Source organism: Saccoglossus kowalevskii, chromosome 5 (genome assembly GCF_978046115.1).
Source record: "Saccoglossus kowalevskii chromosome 5, keSacKowa6.1, whole genome shotgun sequence".
In the NCBI taxonomy this organism is placed as follows: Eukaryota; Metazoa; Hemichordata; class Enteropneusta; family Harrimaniidae; genus Saccoglossus; species Saccoglossus kowalevskii.
The window spans coordinates 23,708,009-23,734,422 of record NC_140645.1 but is presented as its reverse complement, the minus strand read 5'-3'; the positions used below and the strand labels follow the sequence as shown (position 1 = coordinate 23,734,422).

General features: G+C 48.0%; 1 protein-coding gene across 1 annotated transcript in view; it reads left to right on the top strand.

The window, feature by feature from the left end:
- Positions 1 to 26,414, top strand: part of LOC100366335 (beta-1,3-galactosyltransferase 1-like) — a 414,782-nt gene that overhangs the window by 373,682 nt on the left and 14,686 nt on the right. The gene's annotated exons all lie outside the window — the stretch shown is intronic.

Genomic DNA, 26,414 nt, shown 5'->3' with positions numbered 1-26,414 from the left:
GGATACGGGATTATAATGTGACAGTCCTGGCGTTCGCAATTTATTCACGCCTATTACATTTATACACAATATTTATTAATAATAACAGATTAATATTAGGTACGACCGACTGTCGACAGTCTAACTGGGAATGTAAAGTATTTTGAAACAAGACAAAAACAATTGTAAGAAAACAGCGCTGTGGCGATATTTCAATATTGCATATCATAGGATTCATGTATTTTGTGTATATACATGTTTTATCACGCAGTAATTTTTCCGCGTTGAATGCATCCATATTATGATATGTCAAATACCTAGGGCGTCTTTTGTAATACGGTAAAGCTATGTGGCCTTGATTCAGTACTGTGGTGGAATATAAATTTGTTAATGCAATGTTTTAATCCCTTGATGTCACGTGATTGAAATTTTTATTTATGCCACAGAATCACCGCCGCCGTCCATACCAGCGATATGATATTACTCATAGAAATAGAGAATCACAATTGCCTAGAAATGAACACTAAATACAGCTATCTCGGTCAGCAATCGAATCATCAATTTTCATAAGTGATGTAACTGGTAATTCCACCTATTTGCTTAGTGGTTCGAGAGTGTGTTTTGACGTACAGCGACATGAACAATATTTCTACTAATTTTATGCTTGAACATGTTCTACATTCACCATGGAGCTTTTCTACCTTTCATCCAAAACAACAACGAACTCGAAAAAAAAACCGTCCGTTCTAAACGACTGCGTCTATGAAAATCGAGTCCTATCGCCCTTGCGTTTCCGAGTGAGAGGCGCTCGAAACCAATCTACCATGATTATTTGGTTATATCATCAATTAAACAAAGCTGTTAGGTTGTTTATTAGAGGTGACCGGGAACCAACATTTGGAACGTGAATCTCTCCGGCGACGAAAAACGGTGATAATAATCTCAGACAAATAATAAATTAGTAATTAGTAGCCCTGTACAACGCCACACTGGTGATATGGGGTTTGATCTGACCTGTACTACCCCACACTGGTGATATGGGGTTTGATCTGATCTGTACTACCCCACACTGGTGATATGGTTTGATCTGCCCTGTACTACGCCACACTGGTGATATGGGGTTTGACCTGCCCTAAACTACGCCACACTGTGGTGATATGGGGTTTGATCTACCCTGTACTACGCCAAACTGTGGTGATATTGGGTTTGATCTGCCTTGTACTACGCCACACTGGCGATATGGGTTTGATCTGCCCTGTACTACGCCACACTGGTGATATGGGTTTGATCTGCCCTGTACTACGCCACACTGGCGATATGGGTTTAATCTGCCGTGTACTACGCCATACTGGCGATATGGGTTTGATCTGCCCTGTACTACGCCACACTGGTGATATGGGTTTGATCTGCCCTGTACTATGCCATACTGATCATATGGGTTTGACCTGCCCTGTACAACGCCACACTGGTGATATGGGTTTTATCTGCCCTGTAATACGCTACACTATGGTGATATTGGGTTTGATCTGCCCTGTATTACGCCACACTGTGGTGATATAGCGTTTGATCTACCCCGTACTACGCCACACTGTGGTGATATTGGGTTTGATCTACCCTGTACTACGCCACACTGTGGTGATATTGGGTTTCCTCTACCCTGTACTACGCCTCACTGGTGATATGGGTTTGATCTGACCTGCACTACGCCACACTGGTGATATGGGGTTTGATCTGCCCTGCACTACGCCACACTGGTGATATGGGTTTGATCTGCCCTGTACTACGCCACACTGTGGTGATATTGGTTTTATCTGCCCCGTACTACGCCACATTGGTGATATGGGGTTTGATCTGCCCCGTACTACGCCACATTGGTGATATGGGGTTTGATCTGACCTGTACTACCCCACACTGGTGATATGGGGTTTGATCTGCCATGTACTATGCCACACTTGTGATATGGGTTTGATCTGTTCTGTATTACCCCACACTGGTGATATGGGTTTGATCTACCCTGTACTACGCTACACTGGTGATACGGGTTTCATCTTCCTTGTACTCCGCCACACAGCTGATATGGGTTTGATCTGCCCTGTACTACGCCGCACTGGTGATATGGGTTTGATCTGCCCTGTACTATGCAACACTGGTGAAATGGATTTGATCTGCCCTGTACTACGCCACACTGGTGATATGGGGTTTGACCTGCCCTGTATTACGCCACACTGTGGTGATATGGGGTTTCACCTGCCCTGTACTACGCCACACTGTGGTGATATGGAGTTGAACTGCCAGGTATTACGCCACACTGTGATGATCTGGGGTTTAATCTGCCCTGTAATACGCCGCACTGATGATATGGGTTTTATCTGCCCCGTACTACGCCACATTGGTGATATGGGGTTTGGTCTGACCTGTACTACCCCACACTGGTGATATGGGGTTTGATCTGCCATGTACTACGCCACACTTGTGATATGGGTTTGATCTGTTTTGTATTACCCCACACTGGTGATATGGGGTTTGATCTGCCCTGTACTACGCCACACTGATGATATGGGTTTCATTTGTGCTGTACTATGCCACAATGGTGATATGGGTTTGATCTGCCTTGCACTACGCCACACTGGTGATATGGGTTTGATCTGCCCTGTACTACGCCACACTGGTGATATGGGTTTGATCTGCCCTGTACTACGCCACACTGGTGATATGGGTTTGATCTGCCCTGTGATACGCTACAATATGGTGATAATGGGTTTGATCTGCCCTGTGTTACGCCACACTGTGGTGACATGGGGTTTGATCTACCTGTACTCCGCCACACTGGTGATATGGTTTTGATCTGCCCTGTATTACGCCACACTGGTGATATGGGTTTGATCTGCCCTGTACTACGCCGTACTGGTGATATGAGTTTGATCTGCCCTGTATTACGCCACACTGGTGATTTGGGTTTGATCTGCCCTGTACTACGCCACACCGGTGATATGGGTTTGATCTGCCTTGTACTACCCCACACTGTTGATATGGGGGTTTGATCTGCCCTGTATTACGTCATACTGTGGTGATATGGATTTGATCTTCCCTGTACTACGTCACACTGGCGATATGGTTTGATCTGCCCGGTACTACGCCACACTGGTGATATGGGTTTAATCAGCCCTGTACTACGCCACACTGGTGATATTGGGTTTGATCTGCCATGTGTTACGCCACACTGTGGTGATATGGGGTTTGATCTGCCCTGTACTACGCCACACTGTGGTGATATTGGGTTTGATCTGCCCTGTATTACACCAAACTGTGGTGATATGGGGTTTGATCTGCCCTGTACTACGCCACACTGTGGTGATATTGGGTTTGATGTGCCCTGTATTACGCCACACTGTGGTGATATTGGGTTTGATCTGCCCTGTATTCCGCCACGCTGTGGTGATATTAGGTTTGATCTGCTATGTATTACGTCACACTGTGGTGATATAGGGTTTAATCTGCCCTGTATTACGCCACACTGTGGTGATATTGGGTTTGATCTGCTATGTATTACGCCACACTGTGGTGGTATGGGGTTTAATCTGCCCTGTATTACGTCGCACTGATGATATGGGTTTTATCTGCCCCGTACTACGCCACATTGGTGATATGGGGTTTGATCTGACCTGTACTAACCCACACTGGTGATATGGGGTTTGATCTGCCATGTACTACGCCACACTTGTGATATGGGTTTGAACTGTTCTGTATTAACCCACACTGGTGATATGGGGTTTGATCTGCCCTGTACTACGCCACACTGGTGATATGGGTTTCATTTGTGCTGTACTATGCCACAATGGTGATATGGGTTTGATCTGCCTTGTACTACGCCACACTGGTGATATGGGTTTGATCTGCCCTGTACTACGCCTCACTGGTGATATGGGTTTGATCTGCCCTGTACTACGCCACACTGGTGATATGGGTTTGATCTGCCCTGTACTACGCCACACTGGTGATATGGGTTTGATCTGCCCTGTGATACGCTACAATATGGTGATAATGGGTTTGATCTGCCCTGTATTACGCCACACTGTGGTGACATGGGGTTTGATCTACCCTGTACTACGCCACACTGGTGATATGGGGTTTGATCTACCCTGTACAACGCCACACTGGTGGTATGGGGTTTGATCTACCCTGTACTACGCCATACTGGTGATATGGTTTTGATCTGCCCTGTATTACGCCACACTGGTGATATGGGTTTGATCTGCCCTGTACTACGTCGTACTGGTGATATGGGTTTGATCTGCCCTGTACTACGCCACACTGGTGATTTGGGTTTGATCTGCCCTGTACTACGCCACACCGGTGATATGCGTTTGATCTGCCTTGTACTACCCCACACTGTTGATATGGGGTTTGATCTGCCCTGTATTACGTCATACTGTGGTGATATGGATTTGATCTTCCCTGTACTACGTCACACTAGCGATACAGTTTGATCTGCCCTGTACTACGCCATACTGGTGATATGGGTTTAATCAGCCCTGTACTACGCCACACTGGTGATATTGGGTTTGATCTGCTATGTGTTACGCCACACTGTGGTGATATGGGGTTTGATCTGCCCTGTATTACGCCACACTGTGGTGATATTGGGTTTGATCTGCCCTGTATTCCGCCACGCTGTGGTGATATTAAGTTTGATCTACTATGTATTACGTCACACTGTGGTGATATAGGGTTTAATCTGCCCTGTATTACGCCACACTGTGGTGATATTGGGTTTGATCTGCTATGTATTACGATACACTGTGGTGGTATGGGGTTTGATCTGCCCTGTACTACGCCACACTGTGGTGATATTGGGTTTGATCTGCCCTGTATTACACCAAACTGTGGTGATATGGGGTTTGATCTGCCCTGTACTACGCCACACTGTGGTGATATTGGGTTTGATGTGCCCTGTATTACGCCACACTGTGGTGATATTGGGTTTGATCTGCCCTGTATTCCGCCACGCTGTGGTGATATTAGGTTTGATCTGCTATGTATTACGTCACACTGTGGTGATATAGGGTTTAATCTGCCCTGTATTACGCCACACTGTGGTGATATTGGGTTTGATCTGCTATGTATTACGCCACACTGTGGTGGTATGGGGTTTAATCTGCCCTGTATTACGTCGCACTGATGATATGGGTTTTATCTGCCCCGTACTACGCCACATTGGTGATATGGGGTTTGATCTGACCTGTACTAACCCACACTGGTGATATGGGGTTTGATCTGCCATGTACTACGCCACACTTGTGATATGGGTTTGATCTGTTCTGTATTACCCCACACTGGTGATATGGGGTTTGATCTGCCCTGTACTACGCCACACTGGTGATATGGGTTTCATTTGTGCTGTACTATGCCACAATGGTGATATGGGTTTGATCTGCCTTGTACTACGCCACACTGGTGATATGGGTTTGATCTGCCCTGTACTACGCCTCACTGGTGATATGGGTTTGATCTGCCCTGTACTACGCCACACTGGTGATATGGGTTTGATCTGCCCTGTACTACGCCACACTGGTGATATGGGTTTGATCTGCCCTGTGATACGCTACAATATGGTGATAATGGGTTTGATCTGCCCTGTATTACGCCACACTGTGGTGACATGGGGTTTGATCTACCCTGTACTACGCCACACTGGTGATATGGGGTTTGATCTACCCTGTACAACGCCACACTGGTGGTATGGGGTTTGATCTACCCTGTACTACGCCATACTGGTGATATGGTTTTGATCTGCCCTGTATTACGCCACACTGGTGATATGGGTTTGATCTGCCCTGTACTACGTCGTACTGGTGATATGGGTTTGATCTGCCCTGTACTACGCCACTCTGGTGATTTGGGTTTGATCTGCCCTGTACTACGCCACACCGGTGATATGCGTTTGATCTGCCTTGTACTACCCCACACTGTTGATATGGGGTTTGATCTGCCCTGTATTACGTCATACTGTGGTGATATGGATTTGATCTTCCCTGTACTACGTCACACTAGCGATACAGTTTGATCTGCCCTGTACTACGCCATACTGGTGATATGGGTTTAATCAGCCCTGTACTACGCCACACTGGTGATATTGGGTTTGATCTGCTATGTGTTACGCCACACTGTGGTGATATTGGGTTTGATCTGCCCTGTATTACACCAAACTGTGGTGATATGGGGTTTGATCTGCCCTGTATTACGCCCCACTGTGGTGATATTGTGTTTGATCTGCCCTGTATTACGCCACGCTGTGGTGATATTAGGTTTGATCTGCTATGTATTACGTCACACTGTGGTGATATAGGGTTTAATCTGTCCTGTATTACGCCACACTGTGGTGATATTGGGTTTGATCTGCTATGTATTACGCCACACTGTGGTGGTATGGAGTTTAATCTGCCCTGTATTACGCCACACTGTGGTGATATAGGGTTGATCTGCCCTGTATTACGCCACACTGTGGTGGTATGGGGTTGATCTGCCCTGTATTACGCCACACTGTGGTGGTCTGGGGTTTGTTCTGCCCTGTACTACGCCACACTGGTGATATGGGGTTTGATCTGCCCTGCACTACGCCACACTGGTGATATGGGTTTGATCTGTTCTGTATTACCCCACACTGGTGATATGGGGTTTGATCTGCCCTGTACTACGCCACACTGGTGATATGGGTTTCATTTGTGCTGTACTATGCCACAATGGTGATATGGGTTTGATCTGCCTTGTACTACGCCACACTGGTGATATGGGTTTGATCTGCCCTGTACTACGCCTCACTGGTGATATGGGTTTGATCTGCCCTGTACTACGCCACACTGGTGATATGGGTTTGATCTGCCCTGTACTACGCCACACTGGTGATATGGGTTTGATCTGCCCTGTGATACGCTACAATATGGTGATAATGGGTTTGATCTGCCCTGTATTACGCCACACTGTGGTGACATGGGGTTTGATCTACCCTGTACTACGCCACACTGGTGATATGGGGTTTGATCTACCCTGTACAACGCCACACTGGTGGTATGGGGTTTGATCTACCCTGTACTACGCCATACTGGTGATATGGTTTTGATCTGCCCTGTATTACGCCACACTGGTGATATGGGTTTGATCTGCCCTGTACTACGTCGTACTGGTGATATGGGTTTGATCTGCCCTGTACTACGCCACTCTGGTGATTTGGGTTTGATCTGCCCTGTACTACGCCACACCGGTGATATGCGTTTGATCTGCCTTGTACTACCCCACACTGTTGATATGGGGTTTGATCTGCCCTGTATTACGTCATACTGTGGTGATATGGATTTGATCTTCCCTGTACTACGTCACACTAGCGATACAGTTTGATCTGCCCTGTACTACGCCATACTGGTGATATGGGTTTAATCAGCCCTGTACTACGCCACACTGGTGATATTGGGTTTGATCTGCTATGTGTTACGCCACACTGTGGTGATATGGGGTTTGATCTGCCCTGTACTACACCACAGTGTGGTGATATTGGGTTTGATCTGCCCTGTATTACACCAAACTGTGGTGATATGGGGTTTGATCTGCCCTGTATTACGCCCCACTGTGGTGATATTGTGTTTGATCTGCCCTGTATTACGCCACGCTGTGGTGATATTAGGTTTGATCTGCTATGTATTACGTCACACTGTGGTGATATAGGGTTTAATCTGTCCTGTATTACGCCACACTGTGGTGATATTGGGTTTGATCTGCTATGTATTACGCCACACTGTGGTGGTATGGAGTTTAATCTGCCCTGTATTACGCCACACTGTGGTGATATAGGGTTGATCTGCCCTGTATTACGCCACACTGTGGTGGTATGGGGTTGATCTGCCCTGTATTACGCCACACTGTGGTGGTCTGGGGTTTGTTCTGCCCTGTACTACGCCACACTGGTGATATGGGGTTTGATCTGCCCTGCACTACGCCACACTGGTGATATGGGTTTGATCTGTTCTGTATTACCCCACACTGGTGATATGGGGTTTGATCTGCCCTGTACTACGCCACACTGGTGATATGGGTTTCATTTGTGCTGTACTATGCCACAATGGTGATATGGGTTTGATCTGCCTTGTACTACGCCACACTGGTGATATGGGTTTGATCTGCCCTGTACTACGCCTCACTGGTGATATGGGTTTGATCTGCCCTGTACTACGCCACACTGGTGATATGGGTTTGATCTGCCCTGTACTACGCCACACTGGTGATATGGGTTTGATCTGCCCTGTGATACGCTACAATATGGTGATAATGGGTTTGATCTGCCCTGTATTACGCCACACTGTGGTGACATGGGGTTTGATCTACCCTGTACTACGCCACACTGGTGATATGGGGTTTGATCTACCCTGTACAACGCCACACTGGTGGTATGGGGTTTGATCTACCCTGTACTACGCCATACTGGTGATATGGTTTTGATCTGCCCTGTATTACGCCACACTGGTGATATGGGTTTGATCTGCCCTGTACTACGTCGTACTGGTGATATGGGTTTGATCTGCCCTGTACTACGCCACTCTGGTGATTTGGGTTTGATCTGCCCTGTACTACGCCACACCGGTGATATGCGTTTGATCTGCCTTGTACTACCCCACACTGTTGATATGGGGTTTGATCTGCCCTGTATTACGTCATACTGTGGTGATATGGATTTGATCTTCCCTGTACTACGTCACACTAGCGATACAGTTTGATCTGCCCTGTACTACGCCATACTGGTGATATGGGTTTAATCAGCCCTGTACTACGCCACACTGGTGATATTGGGTTTGATCTGCTATGTGTTACGCCACACTGTGGTGATATGGGGTTTGATCTGCCCTGTACTACACCACAGTGTGGTGATATTGGGTTTGATCTGCCCTGTATTACACCAAACTGTGGTGATATGGGGTTTGATCTGCCCTGTATTACGCCCCACTGTGGTGATATTGTGTTTGATCTGCCCTGTATTACGCCACGCTGTGGTGATATTAGGTTTGATCTGCTATGTATTACGTCACACTGTGGTGATATAGGGTTTAATCTGTCCTGTATTACGCCACACTGTGGTGATATTGGGTTTGATCTGCTATGTATTACGCCACACTGTGGTGGTATGGAGTTTAATCTGCCCTGTATTACGCCACACTGTGGTGATATAGGGTTGATCTGCCCTGTATTACGCCACACTGTGGTGGTATGGGGTTGATCTGCCCTGTATTACGCCACACTGTGGTGGTCTGGGGTTTGTTCTGCCCTGTACTACGCCACACTGGTGATATGGGGTTTGATCTGCCCTGCACTACGCCACACTGGTGATATGGGTTTGATCTGCCCTGTACTACGCCACACTGTGGTGATATTGGTTTTATCTGCCCCGTACTACGCCACATTGGTGATATGGGGTTTGATCTGACCTGTACTACCCCACACTGGTGATATGGGGTTTGATCTGCCATGTACCATGCCACACTTGTGATATGGGTTTGATCTGTTCTGTATTACCCCACACTGGTGATATGGGTTTGATCTACCCTGTACTACGCCACACTGGTGATACAGGTTTCATCTTCCTTGTACTCCGCCACACAGCTGATATGGGTTTGATCTGCCCTGTACTACGTCGCACTGGTGATATGGGTTTGATCTGCCCTGTACTATGCAACACTGGTGAAGTGGATTTGATCTGCCCTGTACTACGCCACACTGGTGATATGGGGTTTGACCTGCCCTGTAATACGCCACACTGTGGTGATATGGGGTTTGACCTGCCCTGTACTACGCCACACTGTAGTGATATGGAGTTGAACTGCCAGGTATTACGCCACACTGTGATGATCTGGGGTTTAATCTGCCCTGTAATACGCCGCACTGATGATATGGGTTTTATCTGCCCCGTACTACGCCACATTGGTGATATGGGGTTTGGTCTGACCTGTACTACCCCACACTGGTGATATGGGGTTTGATCTGCCATGTACTACGCCACACTTGTGATATGGGTTTGATCTGTTTTGTATTACCCCACACTGGTGAAATGGGGTTTGATCTGCCCTGTTCTACGCCACACTGATGATATGGGTTTCATTTGTGCTGTACTATGCCACAATGGTGATATGGGTTTGATCTGCCTTGCACTACGCCACACTGGTGATATGGGTTTGATCTGCCCTGTACTACGCCACACTGGTGACATGGGTTTGATCTGCCCTGTATTACGCCACACTGGTGATTTGGGTTTGATCTGCCCTGTGTTACGCCACACTGTGGTGACATGGGGTTTGATCTACCCTGTACTCCGCCACACTGGTGATATGGTTTTGATCTGCCCTGTATTACGCCACACTGGTGATATGGGTTTGGTCTGCCCTGTACTACGCCGTACTGGTGGTATGGGTTTGATCTGCCCTGTATTACGCCACACTGGTGATTTGGGTTTGATCTGCCCTGTACTACGCCACACCGGTGATATGGGTTTGATCTGCCTTGTACTACCCCACACTGTTGATATGGGGTTTGATCTGCCCTGTATTACGTCATACTGTGGTGATATGGATTTGATCTTCCCTGTACTACGTCACACTGGCGATTTGGTTTGATCTGCCCTGTACTACGCCACACTGGTGATATGGGTTTAATCAGGCCTGTACTACGCCACACTGGTGATATTGGGTTTGATCTGCCATGTGTTACGCCACACTATGGTGATATGGGGTTTGATCTGCCCTGTACTACGCCACAATGTGGTGATATTGGGTTTGATCTGCCCTGTATTACACCAAACTGTGGTGATATGGGGTTTGATCTGCCCTGTACTACGCCACACTGTGGTGATGTTGGGTTTGATGTGCCCTGTATTACGCCACACTGTGGTGATATTGGGTTTGATCTGCCCTGTATTCCGCCACGCTGTGGTGATATTAGGTTTGATCTGCTATGTATTACGTCACACTGTGGTGATATAGGGTTTAATCTGCCCTGTATTACGCCACACTGTGGTGATATTGGGTTTGATCTGCTATGTATTACGCCACACTGTGGTGGTATGGGGTTTGATCTGCCCTGTATTACGTCGCACTGATGATATGGGTTTTATCAGCCCCGTACTACGCCACATTGGTGATATGGGGTTTGATCTGACCTGTACTAACCCACACTGGTGATATGGGGTTTGATCTGCCATGTACTACGCCACACTTGTGATATGGGTTTGATCTGTTCTGTATTACCCCACACTAGTGATATGGGGTTTGATCTGCCCTGTACTACGCCACACTGGTGATATGGGTTTCATTTGTGCTGTACTATGCCACAAAGGTGACATGGGTTTGATCTGCCTTGTACTACGCCACACTGGCGATATGGGTTTGATCTGCCCTGTACTACGCCACACTGGTGATATGGGTTTGATCTGCCCTGTACTACGCCACACTGGCGATATGGGTTTAATCTGCCGTGTACTACGCCATACTGGCGATATGGGTTTGATCTGCCCTAAACTACGCCACACTGTGGTGATATGGGGTTTGATCTACCCTGTACTACGCCAAACTGTGGTGATATTGGGTTTGATCTGCCTTGTACTACGCCACACTGGCTATATGGGTTTGATCTGCCCTGTACTACGCCACACTGGTGATATGGGGTTTGATCTGATCTGTACTACCCCACACTGGTGATATGGTTTGATCTGCCCTGTACTACGCCACACTGGTGATATGGGGTTTGACCTGCCCTAAACTACGCCACACTGTGGTGATATGGGGTTTGATCTACCCTGTACTACGCCGCACTGGTGATATGGGTTTGATCTGCCCTGTACTATGCAACACTGGTGAAGTGGATTTGATCTGCCCTGTACTACGCCACACTGGTGATATGGGGTTTGACCTGCCCTGTAATACGCCACACTGTGGTGATATGGGGTTTGACCTGCCCTGTACTACGCCACACTGTAGTGATATGGAGTTGAACTGCCAGGTATTACGCCACACTGTGATGATCTGGGGTTTAATCTGCCCTGTAATACGCCGCACTGATGATATGGGTTTTATCTGCCCCGTACTACGCCACATTGGTGATATGGGGTTTGGTCTGACCTGTACTACCCCACACTGGTGATATGGGGTTTGATCTGCCATGTACTACGCCACACTTGTGATATGGGTTTGATCTGTTTTGTATTACCCCACACTGGTGAAATGGGGTTTGATCTGCCCTGTTCTACGCCACACTGATGATATGGGTTTCATTTGTGCTGTACTATGCCACAATGGTGATATGGGTTTGATCTGCCTTGCACTACGCCACACTGGTGATATGGGTTTGATCTGCCCTGTACTACGCCACACTGGTGATATGGGTTTGATCTGCCCTGTATTACGCCACACTGGTGATTTGGGTTTGATCTGCCCTGTGTTACGCCACACTGTGGTGACATGGGGTTTGATCTACCCTGTACTCCGCCACACTGGTGATATGGTTTTGATCTGCCCTGTATTACGCCACACTGGTGATATGGGTTTGGTCTGCCCTGTACTACGCCGTACTGGTGGTATGGGTTTGATCTGCCCTGTATTACGCCACACTGGTGATTTGGGTTTGATCTGCCCTGTACTACGCCACACCGGTGATATGGGTTTGATCTGCCTTGTACTACCCCACACTGTTGATATGGGGTTTGATCTGCCCTGTATTACGTCATACTGTGGTGATATGGATTTGATCTTCCCTGTACTACGTCACACTGGCGATTTGGTTTGATCTGCCCTGTACTACGCCACACTGGTGATATGGGTTTAATCAGGCCTGTACTACGCCACACTGGTGATATTGGGTTTGATCTGCCATGTGTTACGCCACACTATGGTGATATGGGGTTTGATCTGCCCTGTACTACGCCACAATGTGGTGATATTGGGTTTGATCTGCCCTGTATTACACCAAACTGTGGTGATATGGGGTTTGATCTGCCCTGTACTACGCCACACTCTGGTGATGTTGGGTTTGATGTGCCCTGTATTACGCCACACTGTGGTGATATTGGGTTTGATCTGCCCTGTATTCCGCCACGCTGTGGTGATATTAGGTTTGATCTGCTATGTATTACGTCACACTGTGGTGATATAGGGTTTAATCTGCCCTGTATTACGCCACACTGTGGTGATATTGGGTTTGATCTGCTATGTATTACGCCACACTGTGGTGGTATGGGGTTTGATCTGCCCTGTATTACGTCGCACTGATGATATGGGTTTTATCAGCCCCGTACTACGCCACATTGGTGATATGGGGTTTGATCTGACCTGTACTAACCCACACTGGTGATATGGGGTTTGATCTGCCATGTACTACGCCACACTTGTGATATGGGTTTGATCTGTTCTGTATTACCCCACACTAGTGATATGGGGTTTGATCTGCCCTGTACTACGCCACACTGGTGATATGGGTTTCATTTGTGCTGTACTATGCCACAAAGGTGACATGGGTTTGATCTGCCTTGTACTACGCCACACTGGCGATATGGGTTTGATCTGCCCTGTACTACGCCACACTGGTGATATGGGTTTGATCTGCCCTGTACTACGCCACACTGGCGATATGGGTTTAATCTGCCGTGTACTACGCCATACTGGCGATATGGGTTTGATCTGCCCTAAACTACGCCACACTGTGGTGATATGGGGTTTGATCTACCCTGTACTACGCCAAACTGTGGTGATATTGGGTTTGATCTGCCTTGTACTACGCCACACTGGCTATATGGGTTTGATCTGCCCTGTACTACGCCACACTGGTGATATGGGGTTTGATCTGATCTGTACTACCCCACACTGGTGATATGGTTTGATCTGCCCTGTACTACGCCACACTGGTGATATGGGGTTTGACCTGCCCTAAACTACGCCACACTGTGGTGATATGGGGTTTGATCTACCCTGTACTACGCCAAACTGTGGTGATATTGGGTTTGATCTGCCTTGTACTACGCCACACTGGCGATATGGGTTTGATCTGCCCTGTACTACGCCACACTGGTGATATGGGTTTGATCTGCCCTGTACTACGCCACACTGGCGATATGGGTTTAATCTGCCGTGTACTACGCCATACTGGCGATATGGGTTTGATCTGCCCTGTACTACGCCACACTGGTGATATGGGTTTGATCTGCCCTGTACTATGCCATACTGATCATATGGGTTTGACCTGCCCTGTACAACGCCACACTGGTGATATGGGTTTTATCTGCCCTGTAATACGCTACACTATGGTGATATTGGGTTTGATCTGCCCTGTATTACGCCACACTGTGGTGATATAGGGTTTGATCTACCCCGTACTACGCCACACTGTGGTGATATTGGGTTTGATCTACCCTGTACTACGCCACACTGTGGTGATATTGGGTTTCCTCTACCCTGTACTACGCCTCACTGGTGATATGGGTTTGATCTGCCCTGCACTACGCCACACTGGTGATATGGGGTTTGATCTGCCCTGCACTACGCCACACTGGAGATATGGGTTTGATCTGCCCTGTACTACGCCGCACTGTGGTGATATTGGTTTTATCTGCCCCGTACTACGCCACATTGGTGATATGGGGTTTGATCTGCCCCGTACTACGCCACATTGGTGATATGGGGTTTGATCTGACCTGTACTACCCCACACTGGTGATATGGGGTTTGATCTGCCATGTACTATGCCACACTTGTGATATGGGTTTGATCTGTTCTGTATTACCCCACACTGGTGATATGGGTTTGATCTACCCTGTACTACGCTACACTGGTGATACGGGTTTCATCTTCCTTGTACTCCGCCACACAGCTGATATGGGTTTGATCTGCCCTGTACTACGCCGCACTGGTGATATGGGTTTGATCTGCCCTGTACTATGCAACACTGGTGAAATGGATTTGATCTGCCCTGTACTACGCCACACTGGTGATATGGGGTTTGACCTGCCCTGTATTACGCCACACTGTGGTGATATGGGGTTTGACCTGCCCTGTACTACGCCACACTGTGGTGATATGGAGTTGAACTGCCAGGTATTACGCCACACTGTGATGATCTGGGGTTTAATCTGCCCTGTAATACGCCGCACTGATGATATGGGTTTTATCTGCCCCGTACTACGCCACATTGGTGATATGGGGTTTGGTCTGACCTGTACTACCCCACACTGGTGATATGGGGTTTGATCTGCCATGTACTACGCCACACTTGTGATATGGGTTTGATCTGTTTTGTATTACCCCACACTGGTGATATGGGGTTTGATCTGCCCTGTACTACGCCACACTGATGATATGGGTTTCATTTGTGCTGTACTATGCCACAATGGTGATATGGGTTTGATCTGCCTTGCACTACGCCACACTGGTGATATGGGTTTGATCTGCCCTGTACTACGCCACACTGGTGATATGGGTTTGATCTGCCCTGTACTACGCCACACTGGTGATATGGGTTTGATCTGCCCTGTGATACGCTACAATATGGTGATAATGGGTTTGATCTGCCCTGTGTTACGCCACAATGTGGTGACATGGGGTTTGATCTACCCTGTACTCCGCCACACTGGTGATATGGTTTTGATCTGCCCTGTATTACGCCACACTGGTGATATGGGTTTGATCTGCCCTGTACTACGCCGTACTGGTGATATGGGTTTGATCTGCCCTGTATTACGCCACACTGGTGAGTTGGGTTTGATCTGCCCTGTACTACGCCACACCGGTGATATGGGTTTGATCTGCCTTGTACTACCCCACACTGTTGATATGGGGGTTTGATCTGCCCTGTATTACGTCATACTGTGGTGATATGGATTTGATCTTCCCTGTACTACGTCACACTGGCGATATGGTTTGATCTGCCCTGTACTACGCCACACTGGTGATATGGGTTTAATCAGCCCTGTACTACGCCACACTGGTGATATTGGGTTTGATCTGCCATGTGTTACGCCACACTGTGGTGATATGGGGTTTGATCTGCCCTGTACTACGCCACACTGTGGTGATATTGGGTTTGATCTGCCCTGTATTACACCAAACTGTGGTGATATGGGGTTTGATCTGCCCTGTACTACGCCACACTGTGGTGATATTGGGTTTGATGTGCCCTGTATTACGCCACACTGTGGTGATATTGGGTTTGATCTGCCCTGTATTCCGCCACGCTGTGGTGATATTAGGTTTGATCTGCTATGTATTACGTCACACTGTGGTGATATAGGATTTAATCTGCCCTGTATTACGCCACACTGTGGTGATATTGGGTTTTATCTGCTATGTATTACGCCACACTGTGGTGGTATGGGGTTTAATCTGCCCTGTATTACGTCGCACTGATGATATGGGTTTTATCTGCCCCGTACTACGCCACATTGGTGATATGGGGTTTGATCTGACCTGTACTAACCCACACTGGTGATATGGGGTTTGATCTGCCATGTACTACGCCACACTTGTGATATGGGTTTGATCTGTTCTGTATTACCCCACACTGGTGATATGGGGTTTGATCTGCCCTGTACTACGCCACACTGGTGATATGGGTTTCATTTGTGCTGTACTATGCCACAATGGTGATATGGGTTTGATCTGCCTTGTACTACGCCACACTGGTGATATGGGTTTGATCTGCCCTGTACTACGCCTCACTGGTGATATGGGTTTGATCTGCCCTGTACTACGCCACACTGGTGATATGGGTTTGATCTGCCCTGTACTACGCCACACTGGTGATATGGGTTTGATCTGCCCTGTGATACGCTACAATATGGTGATAATGGGTTTGATCTGCCCTGTATTACGCCACACTGTGGTGACATGGGGTTTGATCTACCCTGTACTACGCCACACTGGTGATATGGGGTTTGATCTACCCTGTACAACGCCACACTGGTGGTATGGGGTTTGATCTACCCTGTACTACGCCATACTGGTGATATGGTTTTGATCTGCCCTGTATTACGCCACACTGGTGATATGGGTTTGATCTGCCCTGTACTACGTCGTACTGGTGATATGGGTTTGATCTGCCCTGTACTACGCCACACTGGTGATTTGGGTTTGATCTGCCCTGTACTACGCCACACCGGTGATATGCGTTTGATCTGCCTTGTACTACCCCACACTGTTGATATGGGGTTTGATCTGCCCTGTATTACGTCATACTGTGGTGATATGGATTTGATCTTCCCTGTACTACGTCACACTAGCGATACAGTTTGATCTGCCCTGTACTACGCCATACTGGTGATATGGGTTTAATCAGCCCTGTACTACGCCACACTGGTGATATTGGGTTTGATCTGCTATGTGTTACGCCACACTGTGGTGATATGGGGTTTGATCTGCCCTGTACTACACCACAGTGTGGTGATATTGGGTTTGATCTGCCCTGTATTACACCAAACTGTGGTGATATGGGGTTTGATCTGCCCTGTATTACGCCCCACTGTGGTGATATTGTGTTTGATCTGCCCTGTATTACGCCACGCTGTGGTGATATTAGGTTTGATCTGCTATGTATTACGTCACACTGTGGTGATATAGGGTTTAATCTGTCCTGTATTACGCCACACTGTGGTGATATTGGGTTTGATCTGCTATGTATTACGCCACACTGTGGTGGTATGGAGTTTAATCTGCCCTGTATTACGCCACACTGTGGTGATATAGGGTTGATCTGCCCTGTATTACGCCACACTGTGGTGGTATGGGGTTGATCTGCCCTGTACTACGCCACACTGGTGATATGGGTTTCATTTGTGCTGTACTATGCCACAATGGTGATATGGGTTTGATCTGCCTTGTACTACGCCACACTGGTGATATGGGTTTGATCTGCCCTGTACTACGCCTCACTGGTGATATGGGTTTGATCTGCCCTGTACTACGCCACACTGGTGATATGGGTTTGATCTGCCCTGTACTACGCCACACTGGTGATATGGGTTTGATCTGCCCTGTGATACGCTACAATATGGTGATAATGGGTTTGATCTGCCCTGTATTACGCCACACTGTGGTGACATGGGGTTTGATCTACCCTGTACTACGCCACACTGGTGATATGGGGTTTGATCTACCCTGTACAACGCCACACTGGTGGTATGGGGTTTGATCTACCCTGTACTACGCCATACTGGTGATATGGTTTTGATCTGCCCTGTATTACGCCACACTGGTGATATGGGTTTGATCTGCCCTGTACTACGTCGTACTGGTGATATGGGTTTGATCTGCCCTGTACTACGCCACACTGGTGATTTGGGTTTGATCTGCCCTGTACTACGCCACACCGGTGATATGCGTTTGATCTGCCTTGTACTACCCCACACTGTTGATATGGGGTTTGATCTGCCCTGTATTACGTCATACTGTGGTGATATGGATTTGATCTTCCCTGTACTACGTCACACTAGCGATACAGTTTGATCTGCCCTGTACTACGCCATACTGGTGATATGGGTTTAATCAGCCCTGTACTACGCCACACTGGTGATATTGGGTTTGATCTGCTATGTGTTACGCCACACTGTGGTGATATGGGGTTTGATCTGCCCTGTACTACACCACAGTGTGGTGATATTGGGTTTGATCTGCCCTGTATTACACCAAACTGTGGTGATATGGGGTTTGATCTGCCCTGTATTACGCCCCACTGTGGTGATATTGTGTTTGATCTGCCCTGTATTACGCCACGCTGTGGTGATATTAGGTTTGATCTGCTATGTATTACGTCACACTGTGGTGATATTGGGTTTGATCTGCTATGTATTACGCCACACTGTGGTGGTATGGAGTTTAATCTGCCCTGTATTACGCCACACTGTGGTGATATAGGGTTGATCTGCCCTGTATTACGCCACACTGTGGTGGTATGGGGTTGATCTGCCCTGTATTACGCCACACTGTGGTGGTCTGGGGTTTGTTCTGCCCTATACTACGCCACACTGGTGATATGGGGTTTGATCTGCCCTGCACTACGCCACACTGGTGATATGGGTTTGATCTGCCCTGTACTACGCCACACTGTGGTGATATTGGTTTTATCTGCCCCGTACTACGCCACATTGGTGATATGGGGTTTGATCTGACCTGTACTACCCCACACTGGTGATATGGGGTTTGATCTGCCATGTACTATGCCACACTTGTGATATGGGTTTGATCTGTTCTGTATTACCCCACACTGGTGATATGGGTTTGATCTACCCTGTACTACGCCACACTGGTGATACGGGTTTCATCTTCCGTGTACTCCGCCACACAGCTGATATGTGTTTGATCTGCCCTGTACTACGCCGCACTGGTGATATGGGTTTGATCTGCCCTGTACTATGCAACACTGGTGAAGTGGATTTGATCTGCCCTGTACTACGCCACACTGGTGATATGGGGTTTGACCTGCCCTGTAATACGCCACACTGTGGTGATATGGGGTTTGACCTGCCCTGTACTACGCCACACTGTGGTGATATGGAGTTGAACTGCCAGGTATTACGCCACACTGTGATGATCTGGGGTTTAATCTGCCCTGTAATACGCCGCACTGATGATATGGGTTTTATCTGCCCCGTACTACGCCACATTGGTGATATGGGGTTTGGTCTGACCTGTACTACCCCACACTGGTGATATGGGGTTTGATCTGCCATGTACTACGCCACACTTGTGATATGGGTTTGATCTGTTTTGTATTACCCCACACTGGTGAAATGGGGTTTGATCTGCCCTGTTCTACGCCACACTGATGATATGGGTTTCATTTGTGCTGTACTATGCCACAATGGTGATATGGGTTTGATCTGCCTTGCACTACGCCACACTGGTGATATGGGTTTGATCTGCCCTGTACTACGCCACACTGGTGATATGGGTTTGATCTGCCCTGTACTACGCCACACTGGTGATATGGGTTTGATCTGCCCTGTATTACGCCACACTGGTGATTTGGGTTTGATCTGCCCTGTGTTACGCCACACTGTGGTGACATGGGGTTTGATCTGCCCTGTACTCCGCCACACTGGTGATATGGTTTTGATCTGCCCTGTATTACGCCACACTGGTGATATGGGTTTGGTCTGCCCTGTACTACGCCGTACTGGTGGCATGGGTTTGATCTGCCCTGTATTACGCCACACTGGTGATTTGGGTTTGATCTGCCCTGTACTACGCCACACCGGTGATATGGGTTTGATCTGCCTTGTACTACCCCACACTGTTGATATGGGGTTTGATCTGCCCTGTATTACGTCATACTGTGGTGATATGGATTTGATCTTCCCTGTACTACGTCACACTGGCGATTTGGTTTGATCTGCCCTGTACTACGCCACACTGGTGATATGGGTTTAATCAGGCCTGTACTACGCCACACTGGTGATATTGGGTTTGATCTGCCATGTGTTACGCCACACTATGGTGATATGGGGTTTGATCTGCCCTGTACTACGCCACAATGTGGTGATATTGGGTTTGATCGGCCCTGTATTACACCAAACTGTGGTGATATGGGGTTTGATCTGCCCTGTACTACGCCACACTGTGGTGATGTTGGGTTTGATGTGCCCTGTATTACGCCACACTGTGGTGATATTGGGTTTGATCTGCCCTGTATTCCGCCACGCTGTGGTGATATTAGGTTTGATCTGCTATGTATTACGTCACACTGTGGTGATATAGGGTTTAATCTGCCCTGTATTACGCCACACTGTGGTGATATTGGGTTTGATCTGCTATGTATTACGCCACACTGTGGTGGTATGGGGTTTAATCTGCCCTGTATTACGTCGCACTGATGATATGGGTTTTATCAGCCCCGTACTACGCCACATTGGTGATATGGGGTTTGATCTGACCTGTACTAACCCACACTGGTGATATGGGGTTTGATCTGCCATGTACTACGCCACACTTGTGATATGGGTTTGATCTGTTCTGTATTACCCCACACTGGTGATATGGGGTTTGATCTGCCCTGTACTACGCCACACTGGTGATATGGGTTTCATTTGTGCTGTACTATGCCACAATGGTGACATGGGTTTGATCTGCCTTGTACTACGCCACACTGGTGATATGGGTTTGATCTGCCCTGTACTACGCCTCACTGGTGATATGGGTTTGATCTGCCCTGTACTACGCCACACTGGTGATATGGGTTTGATCTGCCCTGTACTACGCCACACTGGTGATATGGGTTTGATCTGCCCTGTGATACGCTACAATATGGTGAAAATGGATTTGATCTGCCCTGTATTACGCCACACTGTGGTGACATGGGGTTTGATCTACCCTGTACTACGCCACACTGGTGATATGGGGCTTGATCTACCCTGTACTACGCCACACTGGTGATATGGGGTTTGATCTACCCTGTACTACGCCGTACTGGTGATATGGGTTTGATCTGCCCTGTACTACGCCACACTGGTGATTTGGGTTTGATCTGCCCTGTACTACGCCACACCGGTGATATGCGTTTGATCTGCCTTGTACTACCCCACACTGTTGATATGGGGTTTGATCTGCCCTGTATTACGTCATACTGTGGTGATATGGATTTGATCTTCCCTGTACTACGTCACACTAGCGATACAGTTTGATCTGCCCTGTACTACGCCATACTGGTGATATGGGTTTAATCAGCCCTGTACTACGCCACACTGGTGATATTGGGTTTGATCTGCTATGTGTTACGCCACACTGTGGTGATATGGGGTTTGATCTGCCCTGTACTACACCACAGTGTGGTGATATTGGGTTTGATCTGCCCTGTATTACACCAAACTGTGGTGATATGGGGTTTGATCTGCCCTGTATTACGCCCCACTGTGGTGATATTGTGTTTGATCTGCCCTGTATTACGCCACGCTGTGGTGATATTAGGTTTGATCTGCTATGTATTACGTCACACTGTGGTGATATAGGGTTTAATCTGTCCTGTATTACGCCACACTGTGGTGATATTGGGTTTGATCTGCTATGTATTACGCCACACTGTGGTGGTATGGAGTTTAATCTGCCCTGTATTACGCCACACTGTGGTGATATAGGGTTGATCTGCCCTGTATTACGCCACACTGTGGTGGTATGGGGTTGATCTGCCCTGTATTACGCCACACTGTGGTGGTCTGGGGTTTGTTCTGCCCTGTACTACGCCACACTGGTGATATGGGGTTTGATCTGCCCTGCACTACGCCACACTGGTGATATGGGTTTGATCTGCCCTGTACTACGCCACACTGTGGTGATATTGGTTTTATCTGCCCCGTACTACGCCACATTGGTGATATGGGGTTTGATCTGACCTGTACTACCCCACACTGGTGATATGGGGTTTGATCTGCCATGTACTATGCCACACTTGTGATATGGGTTTGGTCTGTTCTGTATTACCCCACACTGGTGATATGGGTTTGATCTACCCTGTACTACGCCACACTGGTGATACGGGTTTCATCTTCCTTGTACTCCGCCACACAGCTGATATGGGTTTGATCTGCCCTGTACTACGCCGCACTGGTGATATGGGTTTGATCTGCCCTGTACTATGCAACACTGGTGAAGTGGATTTGATCTGCCCTGTACTACGCCACACTGGTGATATGGGGTTTGACCTGCCCTGTAATACGCCACACTGTGGTGATATGGGGTTTGACCTGCCCTGTACTACGCCACACTGTGGTGATATGGAGTTGAACTGCCAGGTATTACGCCACACTGTGATGATCCGGGGTTTAATCTGCCCTGTAATACGCCGCACTGATGATATGGGTTTTATCTGCCCCGTACTACGCCACATTGGTGATATGGCGTTTGGTCTGACCTGTACTACCCCACACTGGTGATATGGGGTTTGATCTGCCATGTACTACGCCACACTTGTGATATGGGTTTGATCTGTTTTGTATTACCCCACACTGGTGAAATGGGGTTTGATCTGCCCTGTTCTACGCCACACTGATGATATGGGTTTCATTTGTGCTGTACTATGCCACAATGGTGATATGGGTTTGATCTGCCTTGCACTACGCCACACTGGTGATATGGGTTTGATCTGCCCTGTACTACGCCACACTGGTGATATGGGTTTGATCTGCCCTGTACTACGCCGCACTGGTGATACGGGTTTGATCTGCCCTGTATTACGCCACACTGGTGAATTGGGTTTGATCTGCCCTGTGTTACGCCACACTGTGGTGACATGGGGTTTGATCTACCCTGTACTCCGCCACACTGGTGATATGGTTTTGATCTGCCCTGTATTACGCCACACTGGTGATATGGGTTTGGTCTGCCCTGTACTACGCCGTACTGGTGGTATGGGTTTGATCTGCCCTGTATTACGCCACACTGGTGATTTGGGTTTGATCTGCCCTGTACTACGCCACACCGGTGATATGGGTTTGATCTGCCTTGTACTACCCCACACTGTTGATATGGGGTTTGATCTGCCCTGTATTACGTCATACTGTGGTGATATGGATTTGATCTTCCCTGTACTACGTCACACTGGCGATTTGGTTTGATCTGCCCTGTACTACGCCACACTGGTGATATGGGTTTAATCAGGCCTGTACTACGCCACACTGGTGATATTGGGTTTGATCTGCCATGTGTTACGCCACACTATGGTGATATGGGGTTTGATCTGCCCTGTACTACGCCACAATGTGGTGATATTGGGTTTGATCTGCCCTGTATTACACCAAACTGTGGTGATATGGGGTTTGATCTGCCCTGTACTACGCCACACTGTGGTGATGTTGGGTTTGATGTGCCCTGTATTACGCCACACTGTGGTGATATTGGGTTTGATCTGCCCTGTATTCCGCCACGCTGTGGTGATATTAGGTTTGATCTGCTATGTATTACGTCACACTGTGGTGATATAGGGTTTAATCTGCCCTGTATTACGCCACACTGTGGTGATATTGGGTTTGATCTGCTATGTATTACGCCACACTGTGGTGGTATGGGGTTTAATCTGCCCTGTATTACGTCGCACTGATGATATGGGTTTTATCAGCCCCGTACTACGCCACATTGGTGATATGGGGTTTGATCTGACCTGTACTAACCCACACTGGTGATATGGGGTTTGATCTGCCATGTACTACGCCACACTTGTGATATGGGTTTGATCTGTTCTGTATTACCCCACACTGGTGATATGGGGTTTGATCTGCCCTGTACTACGCCACACTGGTGATATGGGTTTCATTTGTGCTGTACTATGCCACAATGGTGACATGGGTTTGATCTGCCTTGTACTACGCCACACTGGTGATATGGGTTTGATCTGCCCTGTACTACGCCTCACTGGTGATATGGGTTTGATCTGCCCTGTACTACGCCACACTGGTGATATGGGTTTGATCTGCCCTGTACTACGCCACACTGGTGATATGGGTTTGATCTGCCCTGTGATACGCTACAATATGGTGAAAATGGATTTGATCTGCCCTGTATTACGCCACACTGTGGTGACATGGGGTTTGATCTACCCTGTACTACGCCACACTGGTGATATGGGGTTTGATCTACCCTGTACTACGCCACACTGGTGATATGGGGTTTGATCTACCCTGTACTACGCCATACTGGTGATATGGTTTTGATCTGCCCTGTATTACGCCACACTGGTGATATGGGTTTGATCTGCCCTGTACTACGCCGTACTGGTGATATGGGTTTGATCTGCCCTGTACTACGCCACACTGGTGATTTGGGTTTGATCTGCCCTGTACTACGCCACACCGGTGATATGGGTTTGATCTGCCTTGTACTACCACACACTGTTGATATGGGGTTTGATCTGCCGTGTATTACGTCATACTGTGGTGATATGGATTTGATCTTCCCTGTACTACGTCACACTAGCGATACAGTTTGATCTGCCCTGTACTACGCCATACTGGTGATATGGGTTTAATCAGCCCTGTACTACGCCACACTGGTGATATTGGGTTTGATCTGCTATGTGTTACGCCACACTGTGGTGATATGGGGTTTGATCTGCCCTGTACTACATCACAGTGTGGTGATATTGGGTTTGATCTGCCCTGTATTACACCAAACTGTGGTGATATGGGGTTTGATCTGCCCTGTACTACGCCACACTGTGGTGATATTGGGTTTGATGTGCCCTGTATTACGCCACACTGTGGTGATATTGTGTTTGATCTGCCCTGTATTACGCCACGCTGTGGTGATATTAGGTTTGATCTGCTATGTATTACGTCACACTGTGGTGATATAGGGTTTAATCTGCCCTGTTTTACGCCACACTGTGGTGATATTGGGTTTGATCTGCTATGTATTACGCCACACTGTGGTGGTATGGGGTTTAATCTGCCCTGTATTACGCCACACTGTGGTGATATGGGGTTGATCTGCCCTGTATTACGCCACACTGTGGTGGTATGGGGTTGATCTGCCCTGTATTACGCCACACTGTGGTGGTCTGGGGTTTGTTCTGCCCTGTACTACGTCACACTGTGGTGATAAGGGGTTTGATCTGCCCTGTATTACGCCACACTGTGGTTATATGGGGTTTGATCTGCCCTGTACTACGCCACACTGTGGTGATATTGGGTTTGCTGTGCCCTGTATTACGCCACACTGTGGTGATATTGGGTTTGATCTGCTCTGTATTACGCCACGCTGTGGTGATATTAGGTTTGATCTGCTATGTATTACGTCACACTGTGGTGATATAGGGTTTAATCTGCCCTGTATTACGCCACACTGTGGTGATATGGGTTTGATCTGCCTGCACTACGCCACACTGGTGATATGGGGTTTGATCTGCCCTGCACTACGCCACACTGGTGATATGGGTTTGATCTGCACTGTACTACGCCACACTGTGTTGATATTGGTTTTATCTGCCCCGTACTACGCCACATTGGTGATATGGGGTTTGATCTGACCTGTACTACCCCACACTGGTGATATGGGGTTTGATCTGCCGTGTACTACGCCACACTTGTGATATGGGTTTGATCTGTTCTGTATTACCCCACACTGGTGATATGGGTTTGATCTACCCTGTACTACGCCACACTGGTGATATGGGTTTCATCTTCCTTGTACTCCGCCACACAGCTGATATGGGTTTGATCTGCCCTGTACTACGCCACACTGGTGATATGGGTTTGATCTGCCCTGTACTATGCAACACTGGTGAAATGGGTTTGATCTGCCCTGTACTACGCCACACTGGTGATATGGGGTTTGACCTGCCCTGTATTACGCCACACTGTGGTGATATGGGGTTTGACCTGCCCTGTACTACGCCACACTGTGGTGATATGGAGTTGAACTGCCAGGTATTACGCCACACTGT